Genomic DNA, 13,141 nt, shown 5'->3' on the forward strand with positions numbered 1-13,141 from the left:
GCGTCAACTTATACAACTCTCCCCTATACTCCCCTATACTCTCCCCTACCGACCTTCAAGTTCCATACGCGAATTTGGCTACCCAGGCGCACCGAAGCCCTTCGGTTACCTCTTCGAGTACGTAGAGCCTTGAACTTACTCGATATTTCTAGTAGATCACTCAAACAGTATAAACGTATTCAAAATGCAGTGAGGAGTGCGGAGAATCGAAAATTGATTGAAATCTGGCAACAAGGCAAGCCAGCAAAAAGTTTTTGCTTTACAAATTTATTGGTTATTAAGCATTACCTTATCTATTTAGGAAGCCGAAAAGAACGATACCCCTCCCGTGTGGAAAAATTCATAATTATATTCGAATTTTTTACCATTTTGTTTACATTATTTCGGATTAATTGCAGTATACACGCCAAAAGGATAAGGTAATGATAGATTCTATATAATGGTACACTGCCCAACAGAAATATGGCATCCATGGTCAGAATAATATACATACAGTCATGCCTGTAAGTTTCTTTAGCAGGCAAACTGCTCTATATTGTAACGTACAAGGTTAAGGAGTGTATTGCTAATGCTACATTCTAGTACAGTAAGTGTTAGACAGCTACGGACAGCCCGATGCTCTATGCTTATATACCCGGCTTGGCCGGCACAGTCATGCAATACGTCCGGTTGTACTACATACCAGTCGTATCACATAGCGTGGTCATTGACCATGCGACATCCCCCACTTTAACTCGCAGTCGTCCCCGACTGCGGCAACACAATGACAAAATTCATTCAAAAACACACAAAACATATCAAATAACTCACATCAGCAAAAAATTACTCGTTAGAAAATATCTCGCACGTGCACGTGCCGAGTAGTCAGGACAAAACAAAGTAATCGTCAAAAATATCCACAACAAAATAAATCTATATGAAAAAAAATTAACGCATCGACAGCACAAAACAATAATTCAATCACGCTTCCCTATCACACAGAATCCATACAATAAATAAATGCATCTCTATGGCAAAGAAAAAACGAAACGGAACAGTACTAAGACTTAAAAAAAATGGACAAAATACTGCAACCATTTGAAAAATCAATCTCGTACAAAATGACATAAACAATTAACTCAGTTCGACTTTCAGATCGTCACCCGTTAGTCTCTCCGATCGATAGCAACACTAATATGTAATTTAAAAAATCGTTGCTCTCTCCTCTGTCGTTTGTCGCTCTCTCCTCTGTAGTTCGTCGCTCTCTCCTCTGTCGTTCGTCGCTGTCTCCTCTGTCGTTTGTCGCTCTCTCCTCTGTCGTTCGTCGCTCTCTCCGTCGTCGCTCTCTCCTCTGTCGTTCGTCGCTCTCTCAATCGTCGCTCGTCGCTCTCTCCGTCGTCGCTCGTCGCTCTCTCCGTCGTCGCTCGTCGCTCTCTCCGTCGTCGCTCGTCGCTCGTCGCTCTCTCCACCGTCGCTCGTCGCTCTCTCCGCCGTCACTCGTCGCTCTCTCCGCCGTCGCTCGTCGCTCTCTCCGCCGGGACTGTCTCCTCTGTCACTCTCGTTCCTTCTTCTTTCTCTAGCTCCATTGTTTCTATCCCGCTCTGTAGGCTCCGTCGCTCTCTCTCTCCGTTGTCTCTTCCGTCGCTCGCTCCTCTCGCCACCGCTCGTCGCTCTCTCCGCCTCTCTCTCCGTCGCTCTCTCTCTCCGCCTCTTCTCCGTCGCTCTCTCTCTGTCGCTCTCTCTCCGTCGCTCTCTCTCCGTCGCTCTCTCTCTCCGCCTCTCTCTCTCTCCGTTGTCTCTCGCCGTCGCCTTGCTGTCGGGCTCTCGACCTTCTGCCGGTCTCCCAGATTCTCTCCTACCGTAGGTCTCTTTCAATTGCTCTCTCTCTGTTGGTCTCTCTTCTCCGCTCCTTCCGCCGGTCTCTCTTCAATCCTCTCACCATCGCCAATTCTCTTGTCGATCTCCCGCTCCATAGGGGCTGATCAAGCTCTCTTTCCACCGGTCCAACTGCCTTCCTCCTTCGGTCACTGTTTTCATCTCCGTACACCATACACAGCTCACTTCTCTACAACACAACCAACACAAAAAAGAACACGAACAAAACACTAAACGACCCCGGCATGTCGCAAACTTCGAGAAATGAAACACTTCCCGTTGCTTACCATGCGTTTTCTGTGACTCCAGATCTTGCCCGCGTCCGAAAGCTTTGACACTTCCCGCTGCTCACTGTGCACTGTGAACGACCGCGTTTCTTGCGGGAACCGAAAAGGTTTGCACCTTTTGCTGCTCAACGTGCGCTCTGTTACAGTTTACCCTAGTAGTTACAAATTACCCTCCTTACCCCGCTCTCCCCCTATTTCTTGTATGATCATAACTACCTTTCGGGATCACCAAGCGATCCCTCTGATAATTTTCAATTCCGATAATGGGATATGATGTTTGTGTTATATATGTATATAAATTATTCGTCGCAGGGATATGGCCCTATCATATCTTCTCTTCAACAAACAATGAGCAGGTAAAAATTGGTTGCCAAATACGATTTTCATTCATTTTTGATATTTTTTTACAGTTTTCATTTTTTGTGAGGAAAACATCACAAACCTAATAAATTTCCTACACTGTCCAAAGGCAAGGACTCTGCAGAATAACCTCAACAATTTACTTGAATGTTGTTTTAATTTATTTTTGGTGACTTCGATGGTGATTGAAGAAATTAACGCTAATTAAATTCGAAAATCGTCTTAAGATGTTGCTGTTTTTGATGCATTCAACCAGGAGGTCCCAGTTTGTAGCATGTCCCTATTGGTAAGTAAGTATTTCGTGCAAAGACATATACATTTCAGTCATTACATTTAACATAATCGCTTTAACGATTAACTAGCTGTTATTTGAGTAATTCTCTTAAATTAGTTCTTCTCTTAGCTGTAAAAAAATCTAGCTGTAAGTTTGAAACCGATCTCTCAAATCTGAGAAAACCAATACATGTATTGGACAATTTTGAAAAAACCGTCCCCCTAATGTTAAGACAATGTTGGCCCTAAAGACTGATATTCATAAATATTTTTTTGAATTTTTCATTGATTTTGGACACATTACTTAATTCACCTGATTTTAAATATTTTTTTACCTCAAAAAATGGTTCCCAGGCAGGGCAGGCCCGGTAGTTAAAAAAAGTACCGCTACCGCGGTAGTGGTAACTATAAAAAAAATGTAACTGCGGTACGGTACTACCGCGGTAGTTTTAGGGGCTACCGCGACAGCGGTAGTTTTTCAAGGGTAGTTTTGGGTTATATTGTTAATAAAATTAAATAAAAGCGTTGAAATTTTTAAAATCTAATTCAATTTGAATTAGCAATGTTTATTTGCTTTCAGAAACAAAAGTTTTTCGAAATTTTTATCCGAAATGGATCAATCTGATCGGTAATCTGGACAGAATTTATAGAATGCTCGAGAAAAATAAGACTGCCATCTATTGTTTTGTAATTGTGTTTTTTACTATCAGCGCTAGATGGCGTTGAAAATTACCACTACCGCATGGAAAAATGAGAACAAACGCGATAGTGCGGTAGTTTAAGCTACTGCGGTACTACCGCGCTGTTCTACCGCTACCAAGTGGTATTACTGCGGTAGTAAGTTTATCGCGGTGATCCAGCACTGTTCCCAGGCTACAGAAAGGTATTATTTGATCTATAAAAGCGTTCCTGAAGAACCCGATTTGACTAAAATTACCTAACTCTTTCAAGTCAAATGAAGCGATTTTAATAATATTCTTGTCAATAACTATCCAGTCTGCACAAGACAGAGCACATTCGTGGAGAAACTTTGGAGATTCATAATAGAAACATCTCCAGTGAAAGACTGAGTATTAATAAAGTATTGATTTAAACCCAGATATGTGTTGGACAACAATGCAACTTCACGACAAGGTATTAAAACAATTCGGTTTTCTGTTTTACATCTCAGAAGCTGTGATTGTTTATTTAATGTTTCAGTTTCATCGATTAACCTATCAATTATCTCAAGCACAGATGGTTTTTAACTTTCTAAAACTTTATTTTTTTTCCAAACTAATACTTCTAAAATGTACAGCTTTTTCCCTGAGAGATTTCCTCAGGAAATTCGAGACCTCCCACCTGTTTTTATTTGCTTATACGTTAAATGAGAATAATTCAACTGTCTGGCACTGCCATCTAGTGGCCAAAAGTGAAAACACTGTTCTAGGCAAAAGGGTTTGCGGCTTTTATTTAAATATAACCTGGTGTCAGCCTGCGTGCCAGACTGCTACGGGTATCTACAATGTCCTGGCTCGACTGACTGTCAGATAGGGATCTTTGATCTTTTTCCCATGCGAAGGCATAGGAAATGGGGCATGGGATAGGAAAATAAAAGATGCTATTCATCCCTAAAGAAATAGATTAGCTAGAGAACGTTATAAAAAAATGAAATATGTATTTTTAGAGCGTGTCCTAAGTTACTGTTTATGTTTTTAAAATGTGTGTTCGAAGAAATGGGAGACACATGGCTAGTTTAATTGAGAAGTTGAGAGCAAACCACAACAAGAACGCAATTCGGGGTAGGAGTAAGCTTGATTCCTCTAGTGAAACGACAAAACTTAGAAAAAGAAACGAAATGTTGGAAAGGGTAATTATCAGTTAATTCCTATTTTAAACTCCTGTCTATATTTCATTGGTTTTACTTAATCTGCAGGCTTAGCTGTTGTCGAATGACAACTACAAGGCTCAAATTATTATGTTCATTCATTTCACCAACACGAAACACATCAAAAACCTATGGAAATTGCCTTTGGTAATGTTGCTCAGTCTTTCTTTTATTAGGGATCGGTAAACCTAGGTGAAGGTTTATTTATTTGGTCGTAGTAGCAATATCCAAATCTTTTTAATGGACTAATAATTTTCTGAGCAGATAACCTTTACTTATCGCTAGTCACAAAATAACGGAGAACTAACATAATTATAAACGGTGCAACTCCTTCGAGAAAATCATGCATACCGTCGAGAATCAAATGTTTACCTGAATGAAATGAAAAAGGACCATGTGAAATGCCGCTGAGCTCGGCGACACCTCGCTGAGATTTCTCCCAGTTTGTTCGGCCGGACCTAGAGATATTCGATCGCTCAATCGGTACTTACTTTCTAATCTCTATCGGGAGAAGTCTTCTCTGCTTCGGCTGAGTAAGATGAATAGGCTCGTACAGGCCTGTAAAGATAAATCAGACTTAGTTAGCGACTTCGGCTCTAACTCAGAATAGACGAGTGGGGATCCAACTGCTCGCAGAGTCGACTGCAAGTTGGCCGGGAGTAGAGGTGGGTTAGTCCCGGGATGGGGCCGTTCGACGGTAGGTCGTACTAGGCGCCCGAGAAGGAGAGCGAGTGCCGTGCTACTTGAAGGCACAGCAATGCGTGTGCTCCTTCCAGTCAGTCCTTCGGATGTGTCCCGACACTTAGAATGCCCGTAATCGAGAGTGATTCTAAGTCCCAACTATACAAGTTGTTTACAAAGGCTGGCTTCTCAACTGAAGCTGGCAACCTGAACAGTGTTCAATACAACGGCGCTTCGAGGCCGAGGGGATGGCTCTAAGACCCTAAGAAGAGAATCAAATAAATGAGACGCTTACTGTTTCCGTGCTGTTCACTATTTGATCCCATTTGCCGTTGGCCAGCCATGAGATCTGCATCGCCCGTTTTGCGGATAATATCGCCGGGGTTTACGAAGCCCAACGGGTCGTATAGTGTTAGTGCCAGGCTAAACAACTGTCTCTTGGTTATCCCTTATCCTAGCCTTTGCGCTTTGTACACAATTTTGTCGGCGTTGAACTTCAACTGGTCTGTTACTGGGTCCCAAAGAATTCCCAGAGCCTTTTTGTCCGCATGTTCGAACACGTCATCGATTCCCAACTTCTATGGTTGGGAAGAGAACTCGAACTCCCCCCGTAGTATGTCCGTTAACTCGGGCGAATTCGTCGACCATTTGCAGAGTTTCATCATGATTTCGCCCAGGATTCGGTTTATTAGCCGTATCTCTGTGGCCGCTTGCTCGGGAGTTTCGGCTCCCCCCATCCAGTCGTCGACGTAGATCTGGTTAAGAGTCCTGGCTGTGATGCCTGGATGCTCGGTTTCGTATTTTTGTAGGTACCATGTTAGAACGGCCCTAAGTATGAATGGGCTTGAAGCGAGTCCGAAAGTGAGTCTCTTCCATCGGTAGACTACTACTTTGGGTATGGCCGCTTTGGGGTCTTCGACCCAAAGAAATCTCACGATTTGCCCGTGGTCTTCGTGGATTTTAATCTGCAAGAACGCCTTCTCGATGTCGGCCGTCCATGCTATGCAATACCGTCAAAATCTCATTAGGATCCCCATGATGTCTGGGTTTAGTTTTGGTCCTATCTCAAGACTGGCGTTGAAACTACGCCGGTTCTTGTGATGGACCGATCCATCAAAGACTGGTCGGATCTTTGTGGTTTCCGCGTCTTCTCGTTTGACCGGTCTGTTCGGTAGGAATGCCATCGGACCATCGTAGTCTGGGTCGGCTATTTCGATGAATCCTACACGTAAGTACGACATCATTATTTCGTGATTTTTTTTCTCCTCGGTAAACGAGTCGCTTTTCCACATATTTTTTAATCTATGTCGGCTATGGACCTACATGGGTCGTAGTCTGGTCGTTCTTGGGTAAAGGGATACCGTACGACGGCTCGCCCTTCTTCATCGGTTTCGATGCTATCTATATAAGCTTGGATGAATTCGGCATCCGTTGGTTCCTTATTCGGGATACCTAAGCTTTCAAGGCTCCAGAAGGCGGTAAAGTGTTTGTCGACGCTTGAGATCTCGTGCTCTTCGGGTACGATTTCTTCCTTGGCCACACCCGCGATTGTCTTATATCCTGGGTCTCCTAGGGAGCCCGAGATCGTCCATCCGAAGATAGTGTTGTGCGCCACTATTTTCCGATGTCTACGAGGGGCTTCCAGTAACATGAACTCGTACATGTTGCTGTTTCCTATTAGGATATCTATCGTCTGGAACTGGGACGGTCTTCGGTGCCTCGGGTCGGCCAAGGTTTCACCTTCTTTGAGCAACCTCTCACCGAGTTTCGTCTCGGTGTATGGTGTTAGTGTCTGAATGTGGTTTTGCACTATGAATTTTTTCGTCACCGTTTTCGATGTGCCGGCTATCGTGACTTTGACTATATCGCAGTACTCGTCGATGGGTGTGTGAGATCCAAACGTCAAGACTTTGATACGTTGTCTGCCAATGACTTTCGCGTTTAGTTTTCGTACTAGGGCTGCTGTGATAAACGAATTGCCACAGCCGCTATCGAATATTCCGAATAGTGGGACCCATTCTTCTTTCCCTTGAGTTTTTTCTGCTTTGGCTTTCGCCCCAAAGTTCAGTAATACTCCGGCGGAAATTTTTTCCTTGCCGTGTGACTCTATTATTCCTACGTTCGCTTGCTCATTGATTGACCGTTCCGATTACACATTTGAATTACACATAACTTCAAATGTTCAGCCATGTACTTTAACTTACTGCATTCGAATGAGTAGTAACATCCAATAGAATGTTCACTGAAGCGAGTAGAAAGTCACAATTGCAAGTCTCTTGGCAGGAGACAGGATTCAAATTGAGAACCACAAATGTGAAACTGCCAAATGCTACAGGTTTCTAGGCCGAGCTCTAGGCAGAACAATCAGGTCCAAAACAGAAAAAAAAACCTTTTACAGATTACTTGAAATGTGCAGCCATATGTACTTTAACTTACTGCAATGGAATGAGGAGTAACATCCTATTGAATGTCCATCTGAAGCGAGTAGAAAGGCACAGTTACAAGTATCTTGGCAGGAGACAGAAACAACACGGAACTGGTGAGCTAGCTCAAACGCTCGTCCTCAAAATGCGCTCTCAGGTTAGTAGGGGAAAACGAGTGCTGCCGCGGTGGCCAATTTGTCGATCCAGATTTGTTGATTTCGGCGGCCATTTTGTTTTTTCTTAAATAGGCCCGTATTTTTTTACTGTATTTTCTTATTTATCATCAATATTTGAGCTGTTTAGTGGTGTTTTTCGTACTCAGCTTTCAAATTTACCCTATGTACATCTATTTCCAGTCATTTTGTCTTAATTTTTTTACCAGTTATCTTTCTCTCTCTTGCCTATAGGAACTGTCAAAATTGGAAATTCTTGATTTTAAGGTATATTAATCACATTAAGTAACTCAGTTTGTTACAGGTGATATTTCCTTCAGTAACCTGCTTTTTCCCCATCAAAACACCCCCATTTTCTTTGTAAAATATCAATTATGGGGTATGGCTTGGTAAGCTCGCTAAGTTGTTTCCTGCATTTTACATTCTGTCTATAGAAAGTTTGCAGCCATTCAATTTTATTAACCATTATTCTATTATTATTGATCCAGGGACCCTTTTTCTGAAGAAAATAACCAGTATTATTGGTTATCAGTTGAATTTTCTTCATCGTGAACTATGAAGGCTGGAATGAGAACATGTAAGTTGTTTTTTTTAAATATTGGAATTGCTTCCATTGTATTTCAATTAATTTAAATATGTTCTTTCATAGGTTCCTGTGTTAGAAAACCTCATACACACTCAGATTTAGTTATATATTCTTTATTTAAGTTAAAATTTTCCTTCGCTCTGAAGCATAGGGTAAAATGGAATTTTGTTAATTTAAACTTAAATTTCAATTGTTTTAATGTGATCCCAATTAATTATTATGTTTGGTTTCATATTGTTCTTTGTAAACAGTCTAAATTTAGCAAATTCAATTTATTTGAAAATACAATTTAATTTTTTTAATTTGGATACTGTTTAGTACTTTTTGCAGACGCATCTTTCTATACTTGTTTACATTTTTCAGTTCGGCTGTCCCCACTGTCAACTGTAATATACTGAGTTTTTTATTTTAGTTTGTAATTGGATTTCATAATTCTAGAGTAGCTTTTGAATTCGTTTAATTGAAAATATGGAACGTAAAGGTTGTGATTTAAGAAGCGAAGAACAAAATGCTCGAGTTAAGAAGTACAATGACAGTCGAAGAAAAGGTTTGTGTTTTTTAGACAAAGGAAATATTTCTAATGTTAAATTTGCTTTATTTAAGGAATGAAATCTTTCGGACTATTTGCTAGTGGTGCGGATAACTCAGGAGACGGTTCTAAACAGGAAAGTTCTGAACTTGTAGCTCAAAGTAGGAATAAGCGAAAGAGAGATGGTAAACTTGATTGTTTTATTTTTTGTATAACTTATTCGCAAACTACTTTATTGTTCCACTTTGATTGTTTTAGAAAGTTTTTATCGGTGACCAGATATCCATGATCAACCAGCTGATTCATTTGATTTTGAACCAGATTTCATCCAAACTGTACCCCGTAAGAGCAGTTTTTAAATGTTTGTAGTATTACCATATTAATTTCTTTTCGTGTCCATAGAATTCCTGCAAAGTGCTCTTGAAAGTTTTTCTCTCTTAGAAAAAAAGACTGGACTGTCTAGTGAAATCATGATTTAGTTGATCCGTCTTCAGTCAATGAAAAGGCGACATCTCTGGAAGTAACTTCACTCGAATCTAGGCACTCTTTAAATCTCGCTTTAAATTACTACAACAAGACGATGGATCCTGCTGCATTTTCTGACGCAACTACGAGTGAATGTACTAATTTTTTGTCTAGCAGAACGTCATTAGCAACGAAATCGAGCGATCAAGAAGCCTTGAATGCGTCCATTTTTACACAAAGAAAAAGAGGCAAAACTGGTGAAAGCATTTGCTCAAGCAGCGAGAGCAATTCAACAGACAGACAGGAGAAGAAAAGTAGCAATAAACAAGTGAAAAGCACTGCAGATGTCCCTCCTTTAACAACACTAGGTACAATTTCTATTTAAGACCTCTAGATTTAGATCAATCTTCAAATTTACTTTACATCTTTGTCATTTACTTAGAAAATCCTGGTACGATAACTACCATTTCAACGGGTCGTGTTCATGGTAATGTGTGTGCTACTCTCTTTGACGTCCCTGATATGGCACGAACGGAAACTCCTATAAGTGATTCGGACATGGAGATTGCACCTGGTCGGCAATCTAGTCATTTAACATAATTTGCCGTAAGGGATTTTTGTATTCGTATTTTTGGCTTGTTAATAATATGTCAACATTAATGCATTACAAAAGGCATCCAACCAAAGATTCCCGGCGTCGAGTGTCATGATCTCGAATGAGATAGGCCTACGTGTTGATACTCCAATCAGCGACAACGATGTGCCACAAATCTCTACACCGTTGAGGAAGCGAAAACTCGTAGCAAACAAGAACATTAAAATTGTTCCAAAGAAGAAGATAGCCAAAGCAAAAGATACAAATGAAGAGGATGAAACGTGCAAAGCCACTATGTGCAAAATGGTGAGTGGTATTGTAATCTATTCTATGCACTTCATTTTTATTCTTCATTTTTATTTCCATTAAAATTTTTCTTCAGACTGCACGGGATTCGAGTGGCGATTGGACGAAGTGTGACGGGCCTTGCAAAAGATGGTTCCACAATCGTTGCGCAGGGATAAAAAGAATCCTGAAGAAAACCGAAAAGTGGGACTGCATCAAGTGCGCCAATCAGTCCAATCGCCCCCGTCGCAATTGTATTAAATAATTATTTGGTTGTAGTGTGTAATTAACAATTTCAATTCAGATCATTACACTGATGTTACCAATGTATTCAATTTTATGTGGTTTTTGTTTAAACAAACTGTGTACATTACATAAGGTTAGCCGTTTTCGGCGGTTTTCGGCAGATTGAGGCTAAAGCGTGAACATATACATTTGTCACCAATATGAAACTGGGTTCATGAAAGACGTCACAACAATCACATGGTCTCCAATTTTGAAGGGCTGCAATGGGTGAGCTTTCCGGTTGTAGTGCTCGATTTGCACCTCTTTTGCTCTTTTCGCCCTTTTTTCTAAGATGTCAGCTTTCAGCTGCCATTCAGGTGCAAAAGATCGGCGGTGGGCCGGTAGAGCGTCGCGCACTGGTCGGTTAAATACCATTTGGGCTGGCGATGCTGCACCTGAGCGAGGAGCGTTCCTGAAAAGTAAAATAGATTTTGCGAATTTGTTTGTGTCAAAGGAGCCATTTCTCCATGAGCCAGTGATGAGTTTCTTCATGCTCTTGATGGTCGCTTCGGCAAATCCGTTTGACTGGGGGTAGTGGGGCGCTGAATTTCCGATTGATACGCCCCAGTATTTTGCAAAATTCTTGAATTCGACGGCATTGAATTGGGGCCCGTTATCACTCCAGAATTTGACAGGGGCTCCTGGACCACGAATAAAAAATTCACGCACTGCATCGACGACGCGACGGGCTGTCGTGTTTTTGTTCGGGAATGGGATGACGTCTGGCCAACCGCAGTACTGGTCGGCGATGATGAGAAAATCGCGTCCGTTCATTGTTGCAATGTCCGAATGGAGCTGTTCGAACGGACGGGTCGCTGCTTCGTGTGGTTTTAACGGCTCACGCGGAAGCGACGGAAGTTTTTCGGTGCACGACGGGCATGTTTTGGCGGCGTTGGCGATGTCGTTGTCCATTCCTGGCCAATACACGGACATTCTTGCGCGCTGCCTTAGCTTCGTGGCACCTTGATGCATGTTGATTAAGTCTTGGAGTAGGGGTTGACGGCATTCGGCTGGAATTACGACCCTGGCTCCTGCCACGATCATTCCATCTGTCTCGTCTATTGCGAGCTGGGACCTAATATTCCAAAATGGACGGAGAGTTAGAGATAAATTGCATTTGTCGTTTGGGAAACCGTTGATGATAGTCTCCCGCAACTCGATCATCTGCTTGTCTTTTTGGGTTGCCATTTTGATGCGTTCAAGCACGGGGTCCAGTACTGCTGCATCGGACCCACTGATGGCGTTGATAAGGGCCAGCTTTGCAGAAAATGACGCTGCTCCTTCTGCTAATTCGTCTTCTTTGGATGCGGTGTCTACCGGCGCTCTGGATAGTGCATCGGCTTCGACGTTTTCTTTTCCCGGCACCCATCGGGCTTTAAACTGATAACGCTGCAACTTGAGTCGGAGACGGAGAATTCTCGGGTTGTCAAGTTTGTCGAGGCTGTGGTCGTTTAGGATCGGCACTAGCGGCTTGTGATCCGTGATGAGCTCGAACGTTGGCAGACCTTCGATGAATTGACGACACTTCTGCATCGCCCATGCTGCTCCTAAGCACTCCAACTCGATCATCGCATAGCGCGATTCAGTTTCTGATAAATACCTGGAGCCTGCTTGGACCATTCGCCAGCTCCCCTCGGCGTCTTTTTGTTTCAAGATGAAACCAAGGCCGAAAAGTCGAGATGCGTCGACGTGTAGAGCTGTCGGTCGATTCTGGTCGTAAAAGGCTAGGTCGTGCATTTCAGACAGGGCTTTTCTGGCTTTTAGGAACGCGTCTTCATGCCTTGTCGTCCACTCCCACAGCATTCCTTTTTTCAGAAGGGGTGACAGCGGCTTCAGCGACTCGGCGACTTTGGTAGAAAAGTTGAAAACCTGTTGACACAAACCATGAAATGCTCTTACGTCTGTGATGTTTTTCGGCTGCGGGAACTCGCGGATTGCTTTAGTTAAATCCGGATTCGGCTGGAAACCTTCGGAGCTCACGATGTAGCCTCCGAATCTCGCTGTTGGCTGGGCAAATACCATTTGGCCAACGTTGATCGCGATGTTGTGGTCGGCCGCTCGTTGAAAAAGACGGCGCACCAGCTCGATGTGCTCCTCGTAGGTTGCAGAAAAAACCATCACGTCTTCGACGATCCGGCGGCAATTTGGGATGTCGTCAAAGACTTCGGAGACGCGACGGCTGTAGTCGTCTCCTGCGTGCGTGATGCCGAACGGAAGGCGCCGATATTGATACCGGCCATACGGAGTTGAAAACGTTGTCAAGGCTGCCGATTCTTCGTCCAGTTGCACTTGGTGATAACCTTTCAGGGCGTCGATTATTGTGAAAAATTTCATACCTGGTGGAATCGTTCGCACTGCTTGGAAAGGTGTGGCCGTGTCGAATCTCGGCCGGATGATGTTGTTGTTTAAGATTGTGAAATCCACACAAACTCTGATGCCGCCATATTTCTTCGTGGCCAGCACCATCGGATGGACCCA

The sequence above is a fragment of the Daphnia pulicaria genome, chromosome 1 (genome assembly GCF_021234035.1).
Source record: "Daphnia pulicaria isolate SC F1-1A chromosome 1, SC_F0-13Bv2, whole genome shotgun sequence".
Lineage (NCBI taxonomy): Eukaryota > Metazoa > Arthropoda > Branchiopoda > Diplostraca > Daphniidae > Daphnia > Daphnia pulicaria.